Raw genomic sequence first — 9,081 nt, 5'->3', positions numbered from 1 at the left:
TTACTGTGAAGAAACCTTTCCGTGTTTGGAGATTAAATTTATTTTCCTCCACACATAATATAATACATTTTGTTGCTTTGCAGCCTGAAATTAAGACAGGCGCAATTTTGTTTTATCCAGCTGTATTTACTCAGTGCAGCCTGTGATATCCAACATGTCAGGAAAAAAAAACATATTCACTGAGTTGGAAAAAGGATCACTCCTTATGTCAAAATTTTGTTGAACCGCCTTTTTCTTTAATTACAGCATCTAGTCTGTAGGGGTATGTCTCTAATAACTTTGAACATCTACATTTTGCAATATATGCCCACTCTTCTTTGCAGAACTGCTCAAGTTCAGTTAAATTTGATGGTGACTGTTTGTGGACTTCAGTCTTCAAGTCATTCCACAGATTTTCAGTGGGGTTTAAGTGACAATAATGATGAAATTAGAATTAAAAAAAAAGGAGGGGGAGCTGCGGTCTGCCCTCAGTAGCTGCTGGAGCTTGTGAGTAGCAGCTTATGTAGGGGGTGTTCTTTGCATCCTCATGCAGTAGGGTTGCCATCTCATCCCTTTAAAACTGAACACAAATTAATGACACAGGTTCTGGGGCTAATTTAATGCAGATAAGGCAGTTAATTTGATTACCACCTTAATCAGTCACAGAACCTGCACAATTAATGTGTTCGGTTTTAAAGGGATGAGATGGCAACCCTATCATGCAGGCAGTCTTATTCATGTTAGTTGGGATGCAGTGGCTGCACAGACACAACCACTGATCCCAACATGACTGCCATGTAGGTGCGGGTCCCTGAACACACCCACAAAGATGTCAAATTGGGAGCAGCAGCTGTGTCCATGCAGCCTCTGCATCCTAATTAACATGAATGGGACTGCTTGCATGGGGATGCACAGAACTAGGGTTGCCACCTCATCTCCTTAAAACAGAACACATATTAATTACACAGGTTCTGAGGCTAATTTAATGCAGATAAGGAATCAAGTGAGTTTAATTAACACCATAATCAGCCACAGAACCTGTGTCATTTACCACATGCCGCCCAGCCACTGTAGAAATACGGCGGCAGGGTGGCTCGGCTGGGCAAAAGCACGTTTTAAAGCGTATGTTTTGAAAACAGGTAGGGGGCACGCGCGAGGCGTGCCGCCGCCCTACCTGTCCCGGCGATCACAGCCGCGGATGTCAGTCGCCGGGTCACAGCTGGTCGTTACCGGCTACATCCCGGCAATCGGCGGCAATCGCTGACAGAGAGCACAGCTGCAGTAGCTGTGCTTTCTGTCAGTTCCCTGACAGCTCCAGGACACGCTGATCGGGACAGAAGAGTTTCTCTCTCCCGATCAGCGGTGTTCCCTGCAGTACACACCCCCGCCCCCTAGTAAAACACTCCCCTCACACAGTTAACCCTTTCCCTGAATAATAAACTTAACCCCTCCCTCCCCAGTGCCATTAGTACAGTGTCAGTGTTTTTTTTTTTTGGCACTGATCACTGTATTGGTGTCACTGGGGATGTCAGTGACCAAGTCAGTACCCCCCAATGTCAGAATGTCCACCTCAGTCCCGCAGTCCCGCCATAAGTCGCTGGTCGCTGCCATAAGTCGCTGATCGCCGCCATTATTAGTAAAAAAAAAACCTAAAAATCCCGCCATTTGTAAATGCTATAACTTTCACGTAAACCAATTAATTTACACGTATTGGGTTTTTTTTTTTTAGCAAAGAATGCATTTTGGCAGAAATTTATGACTAAATTTGATTTTTAAATTTTTTTTTACTGGACATGTTTTATAGCAAAAAGTCCAAAATATTGTTTTTTTTCCTCACAATTGTCAGCCTTTTTTTTTTTATAGCGCAAAAAATAAAAACCGCACAGGCGATCAAATACCACCGAATGAAAGCTCAATTTGTGCGGAAAAAAAGAATGTAAATTTCATTTATGTACCATATTGCATGACCGCGCAATTGTCCGTTAAACTAGCACAGCGCTGTATAGCAGAAAAATGGCGTAAATTGCAGTATCTATACCATAGTTTGTAGACGCTATAACTTTCACACAAAGCAATTAATATACACTTATTGGGATTTTTTTTTACCAAAAACATGTAGCAGAATACATTTTGGCCTAAATTTATAACCAACTTTGTGTTTACTATATATTTTTTATAGCTGAAAGTAAAAAAAACCCTTTTTTTTCAAAATGTTTGGCCTTTTTTTGTTTATAGCGTGAAAAATAAAAAGCGCACAGGTCATCAAATACCACCGAAAGAAAGCTCTATTCATGTGAAAAAAGGATGTAAATTTTGTTTGGGTGCAGCATTGCATGACCGCGCAATTATCAGTTGAATTAGTGCAGCGCCGAGTAGCAAAAAGAGGCCTGGTCATTAAGGGGGGTAAATCCTCAGGAGCTCAAGTGGTTAATATGTGTTCAGTTTTAAGGCTAGGTTCACATATGTGCCGGTGGTGCGGCTGCGGATCCGCATGAAAGTCCGTGCAGCCACAACCAGGGGCGGACTGACCATTTGGAAACTCGGGCTCTGCCCGAGGGCCCGGGGTCAGTAGGGGGCCCCTTGAGATGCCCCTGGTACCTTTTTCATAGGCTTTTTTGAGTTTGGGCAAGGACACAGGGGCCCCATGATCCCCTATTGCCTGGGGGCCCCATGAGATGTCAGTCCGCCCCTGGCCACACCACCCATACAGAGGAATGCGGACCCGCAGGCGGGTGCCATTAGTTCTAATGGCCTGCCGCCCGCACTGGAAAACGCAACTGTACTGGAAACCGAGGTTCCAGTGTGGGCTGCATATTCAGAAGAAGTGCAGGGACTTCTTTCCTGCATGTCACAGGGCACAAGAGTACATTCAAATGAATGGGCTCTCGTGCCCATACAAAACGCGGCCCGCATGGTCGAATATATGTGAACCAGGGGTAAAGGAATAAGGTGACAACATAGAACACCTGAACATCCTCGTGTTGACAAATGCAGCTCTTGTTCACACATTAAAGGAGGCCTAGCTACCTGTACTTTGACACTGATCTGCCGCATAAACGCATAGGTGTTTTTACCGCGCTTTTGCAGTGCTTTCTGAGTGTTTTTAAAGGACACATGACTTAAAAACTGCGCCAAAACGCTTCTCAGATGCATTTTTAGGCGCTTTTCATGCGTTTTCCATTGATTTCAATGGGAAGAGGCGTTGTTGGGGCATTTTGTTTTAACTCCCCAAAAAAGCCCCAAAGATGCTGCAAGCGGGAGTTTTTACAACGCAAGCACAATGCCTCAGTGTAAATACAAACATAGATAGACATTTACATACATAGGGAAGCGTTTTTCTTGAGCTTTTCAGGTGCTTTTTTTTAACACAAAAACTCTTTAAAAACTCCTCCATGCGAAAGTAGCCTAAAAAAAAATCCTGACCGCTTCCACACAACCAATATTTCTATTCTACTCCTATGTAACATTAGAATGTGGAAGCCTCTGGCACATACACTCCCTTCACAAAGATAGACTTTGCTATTAATATCCATATTAGGTTGAAGTCTTCTAACCTTTCTCACCTGAATCCTTGTGTCATACGCACACATATACTTGTCCCCACACAATAGATGTGCTAGACAGTACATAATAACAGCAAAATAACTGACATTTCAGCGGTGAGTCACTCGTTTAATGAAGATGAGCAATGAAGTCTGGGAATATCTCAACCTTTCTGCTTTTCTTTACTCATTGTGCATGCATTTATTTATGCCATAAATGAAGGAATAATGCTGGTGTGCTTGAAAGGCAGAAGACAGTCATTAAGACTGGGCGTTAATCCCTTGCGCATGAGATCCTGGCGTTTTCATGCAGGCATAAAGCACAGGTGCAACATCTAATCCTACTGCTTGCTAGCAGCTGGGAAAACTCTATAACTCTAGGTTCATTCCTATGCAGGATGCATTTGAGGTGTTTCTGCATTGTGTTTTGCGTTTTTGCACTTGCGTTTTTGATGCGCTTTTCAGGGTTTTTTTTAATTTTTTTTCCCTTGTTGCTAGGCAGATTTTAAACACAAAATGCAGCAAAACCACAAGACATGCTTTTCTGCAGCCTTTTTATTGAGTCTATAGAACCAAAAATGCAACATTTTGCATTACAAAAAGTCCCTGACCCTTTCCAAAAAATGCACCAGGTGAAAATGTGGAGATGTGAACCTGTCCCATAGGAAATCATGTTAAATGGACTGTTTTGCATTTCTGTAAAACACTGCAGAAAACGATTAGGTGTGAACCTAGGGTAAGGCTAGGTTCACACCTATGCAGTTTGCGTTTAATCCGTTTCTGCAGTTTTGCGTTTTTGCACATGTGTTTTTGACACATTTTTGCAGCCTTTTTTGATGCGTTTTGTGTTTTTTTTCTCTCTCTTCTTGCTAGGCAGATTTAAACTGCAAAACGCATTAAAAACCGCACTACATGCTTTTTCTCACAACTTTTTGTGTTTAAAAAATTCCCTGCCCCTTTCCAAAAAACGCACCGGATGAAAACGCTGAGATGTGAACGTGTCTCATAGGAATTCATGTTAAATGGACTGTAGTGCCTTTCTGCAAAACGCTGCGGAAAACGCTTAGGTGTGAACCTAGGGTAATGCAGGCCATAATCGGTTCGTTTATCGGCCAATTTTTCATTCGAAAGAATAATCGGCCGATTTTCGCACTGTTAGTGGGGCAATGGCATCAGCTGATTTTCACGGTTCCTCCTCATTTCTTTTATCGGCCATGCTGGAAAATTTGCGAAAAACAGCCGATTTTTTCAATCATTGGTGGCAACAGAACGACCGATGTTTCGTTTTTCGGACGAACCGTCTATGGCCTGCATAAGAGGCTGAATGCTAGTACAGATGGAGGGGGCTAATCAATGCACTGAGTGGTACCAACGTTTAGGGCAGTATGCTTCCTGGGATAACGGCAGAGAGGCTGGACAGTATACCTTTCGCCCGCCCAAATATACAAAGATTTTATGCACAGGGGCTAAACTCCCAGTATGCATAAAGACTTAAAGGATAAGTTAATCTTTTGACAAAAAAATAATAAATGCACTTTGTATGCAGATAAAAGAAATGTGCATTTATTATTTTTTGTTCCTGGAGCCTGTAAAGCATTGCACCAGCATGGCCGGTGCCATACAGGTCTCCTGCAGACCTGTCAGTATATCTGTTTATAGATCCTAACTCATTCAAACCAGAGACCATCCAGATTTTTACTAGCAACTGTAATACCTAATAAAACCCCTGAAGTGTGTTGACTTATCCTTTAGATGTTTTATGATTACATAAACTCTTTATGTGTGGTGATTTACTAAAACTGGAGAGTGCAACATCTGGTGCATCTGGGCAGAGAAACCAATCAGCTTCTGGGTTTTTTTTTGTCAAAGCTTAATTGAACAAGCTGAAATTAAAAGCTGATTGGCTGCCATACACAGCTGCACCAGATTTTGCACTCTCCAGTTTTGAAAAATCAACCCCTAGGTCTCTCATCACAAATGCCTAGTACTTGTGATGAGAAAATCGGATGAAAAATATCGAAGCGATCATCTGATAATCTGATTGTTAGTACACAGCTTTTGAGAGCCGATCATGACCGTTCATGCAAAATTATCCAAAGGGACAAGTACAAAACATTTTCTCGTATGTTACCAGAACAAACGATTTTCGTTTAATCAATACAGTATTCATACGAAAAAACTGAGTGACCAAGACCACGCATGTTCGGAAACGAAAGAATACATTACAATACATTATATCACTTCCAAAGTTGTATTCTGTCATGTGAGAAATTTGTAACTTTAGCAACCTGTTCATTTTCGATATGAGACTAGCATGGAAAAAAAAACAGACAATCATTCGTATGATATTCTCATTGTGTGTACAAGGCTTTAGTCTGGTGATTCTGTTTTTTTCTGTACCAACTGTATTCCATCCTAAGTGGCCCCTGAAGGCTCATGTACTTGGACACAGAGGGGAGTACAGCGGAAAAAGACTATATTTCTGTGCCCGGGAGTCACACGTGTTGCATGCAGCCACCTGTACAAATCAATGACAAGATGTTGCTGAATGTCCAATCTGAACATATACATACGTACAGGTTTGGCTATCCCTGGACATACTGTAAAAGAAGGTGCAAAGCAAAAGAATACTAGCAAGAAGTTGCAGTCTTGTTTACAAGCACTTAGAAAGTCCTGCTTGATCTGATTGAAAGACATTAAGGGCTCGTTCACACTTGACTGTTTTACCAACGCTTGCCAAACGCCCCTATAGCATTTGGCAAGCGTTGGTCCAGCGTTTGTGGAGCGTTTTTAACGTTTGACAAACGCTCTGCAAACGCTGCATGCGCGGTTTAGTGGCGGTTGCTAGGCGTTTGCCGAGCGTTAAAAACGCCCCACAAACGCCTATAATGAAGTTTAAATGATGTTACCGCTCCGCAAACGCATCGCAACCGCGCCGTAAACGCCAGCCAGGTGTTTGTGGAGCGACACCATAGACTAGAATAGGAGGCTTCAACGCCTCCTGACTAGACCAGAGGCGTCCGTTTTGCCACGACGCTAACGCTCCCGTTAGAACAGCACTATGTGCTGCAATGTGCAGAATTGTCCAAGGCATTTGGGAAACGGTAAAAACGCTTCCCAAACGCCTCTCTGCGGCCTGCACAAAACGCTAGTGTGAACGTAGCCTAAGCAAGACTTAGACTAATGCCCGTACACACGATAAGAAAATCATCAGAAACATTTTGCGGAACCACTGATCGAATTATTTTCTCTTCATTGATGAGCAGGATGTTTTAACCAATAACAATATTGTTAATGAAAAAATCAGGTTGAATAACAGTGAAAAATGTTGTCGTTTTGCATACGAATGAAGGATTTTCTATGCGGTGGTATGACGATTGTATGGAAAAAATCTATCAAGCGCTATCACGCACGAGTGGAAACAGAAGATGACCCGGATGTTTATGTCCAAGGAATCTTCGTAAACACGAACGAAAAATCCAAATGTTAAAAGTAGATTGGCCTAATGAGATCATGAAACCAGAATTCTGCAGATTATATTTTTATGTATCACTATTTATGTATATAGGTCATGTAATAAACTATATTATACTCATTGCTGGTAATTGTTGTGTATATCGCTCGTTCTGGCCGGAAGGGCGTGGCTACAAGGTCACACGCATACTGCATCACTTCCACTTGTATGGAAGACATCAACACTACGTATTGCCCGACAAACGTTTTTTTTAGATTGGTTAATGTGGGCCACGATTCCGACCAACGAACGAAAGCTGGATGACCAATCGGTCGATTTTCTAATCGTGTTTTCCCACCTTAAGGCCCCTTTGACATGGGGCAGACTCTACTTGCTCAGCAGGGAATTTGTCCGCTGAACCCCCACAGAGCATAGAGGGCAGATAAGAGAAGTCCGTGTCCTCTCCGCTTAAGCTGACCATACATGGGTTGAATTCTGAATTAAATTTCTTTCGAAAATCATTTCTAAGAATTTTCATTCTAATTTTGCACCACTAGTGATTCGCACAGAAATGGACGATTTTTGAGTGATCAGTCATGTTGGAAATTTTTAGAAAAAGGAACACATTTCTAATCAACGATGGGAGAATCGTGCCAAAAATGTAATTGAAAAAGAAACGGGCATGAGCTGTGACCTGGAAAGAAAAAAAAGTTCTTAACCATGAAAATTATTTCCTGTAGCATCATAAAGTGAAATAAAAAGGCTTGGTTGGTCGGTCGAATTTCGAAATCAATGGTGGCACCATCAGATTAAAAAATGCATGAAATTTACAATTTTCTAAAGAACATTTGCTTGGAATTCGACCCATGTATGGCCTGCATTATGCAGAGTGGACACGGGCACAGCCCACTCTCCTCTATGGGCAGTCAGATGTAAACAGACAGCTGTCCAATTACACCAAATTGCCCCCTGATTCCCCCAGACAGAGAGGAATGGATTTCCTTCCGTTTGTTTTTAGTGGATTGGATTGGAGCTATTCGGATGTAAATAGACACAAGTCCGTTATACCCACTTCTCCATAGGGGATAATGGAGGGTCCTATCAGGTCCCGATTGGACCCTTCACTCATGTGAAAGGGGCCTAAATGTTAATTGAGTTGACTTTGTGGCAGTTGCAGTGTTTTTAGACTGTCTAAAGGAAGACAGTCCAATTTGAAATCTAATTAGCTGCTTTGGGGGCACAAAGGCAGTATTTCCTTCAGACAATAGCTGGTGAGAGGGAAGTATACCCTGGGTACAACCAGCCACAGGGAACATAGCTGTCCTGCAGCATTAGTGGTTTATAGTGTCCCTGAAAAGTCACCAATTGCAAGGGGGGCAAGCTGGGAAGTGGAATTTTGCTTGGGGGTGGCTGAATTGATGTTTGGACAGTACTTGTTGAGTTCCCTGTATATTGTCATTATTGTCTGTCTCTTGCAAACATATTGTCAAGTTTGATCATTTGTTGCCTACATCTCTTCACAGTTTGCTGCCTATTTATTATAATGATTGCCAATTTGTTGCCAGAGTATTGTATCTATTGAATACTTAGTAACGGATTGCGTCCATGGGCCAGTCATCTGTCTCTAACCGCAGGTAACCTCTGGATGTGCGGATACATGTGAACAGCAGCTGATGGCCATATGGCACCTGATATATATATATACAGTGGGGCAAAAAAGTATTTAGTCAGCCACCAATTGTGCAAGTTCTCCCACTTAAAAAGATGAGAGAGGCCTGTAATTGGCATCATAGGTAGACCTCAACTATGAGAGACAAAATGAGAAAAAAAATCCAGACAATCACATTGGCTGATTTGGAAAGAATTTATTTGCAAATTATGGTGGAAAATAAGTATTTGGTCAATATCAAAAGTTCATCTCAATACTTTGTTATATATCCTTTGTTGGCAATGACAGAGGTCAAACATTTCCTGTAAGTCTTCACAAGGTTGGCACACACTGTTGCTGGTATGTTGGCCCATTCCTCCATGCAGATCTCCTCTAGAGCAGTGATGTTTTGGGGCTGTCGCTGGGCAACACGGACTTTCAACTCCCTCCAAAGGTTT

The sequence above is a fragment of the Staurois parvus genome, unplaced genomic scaffold, assembly GCF_062004578.1.
Source record: "Staurois parvus isolate SC_StPar_1 unplaced genomic scaffold, SC_StPar_1.0 ptg000009l, whole genome shotgun sequence".
NCBI lineage: Eukaryota > Metazoa > Chordata > Amphibia > Anura > Ranidae > Staurois > Staurois parvus.
The sequence above is the reverse complement of the archived record's forward strand: the minus strand, read 5'-3'. Positions refer to the sequence as shown.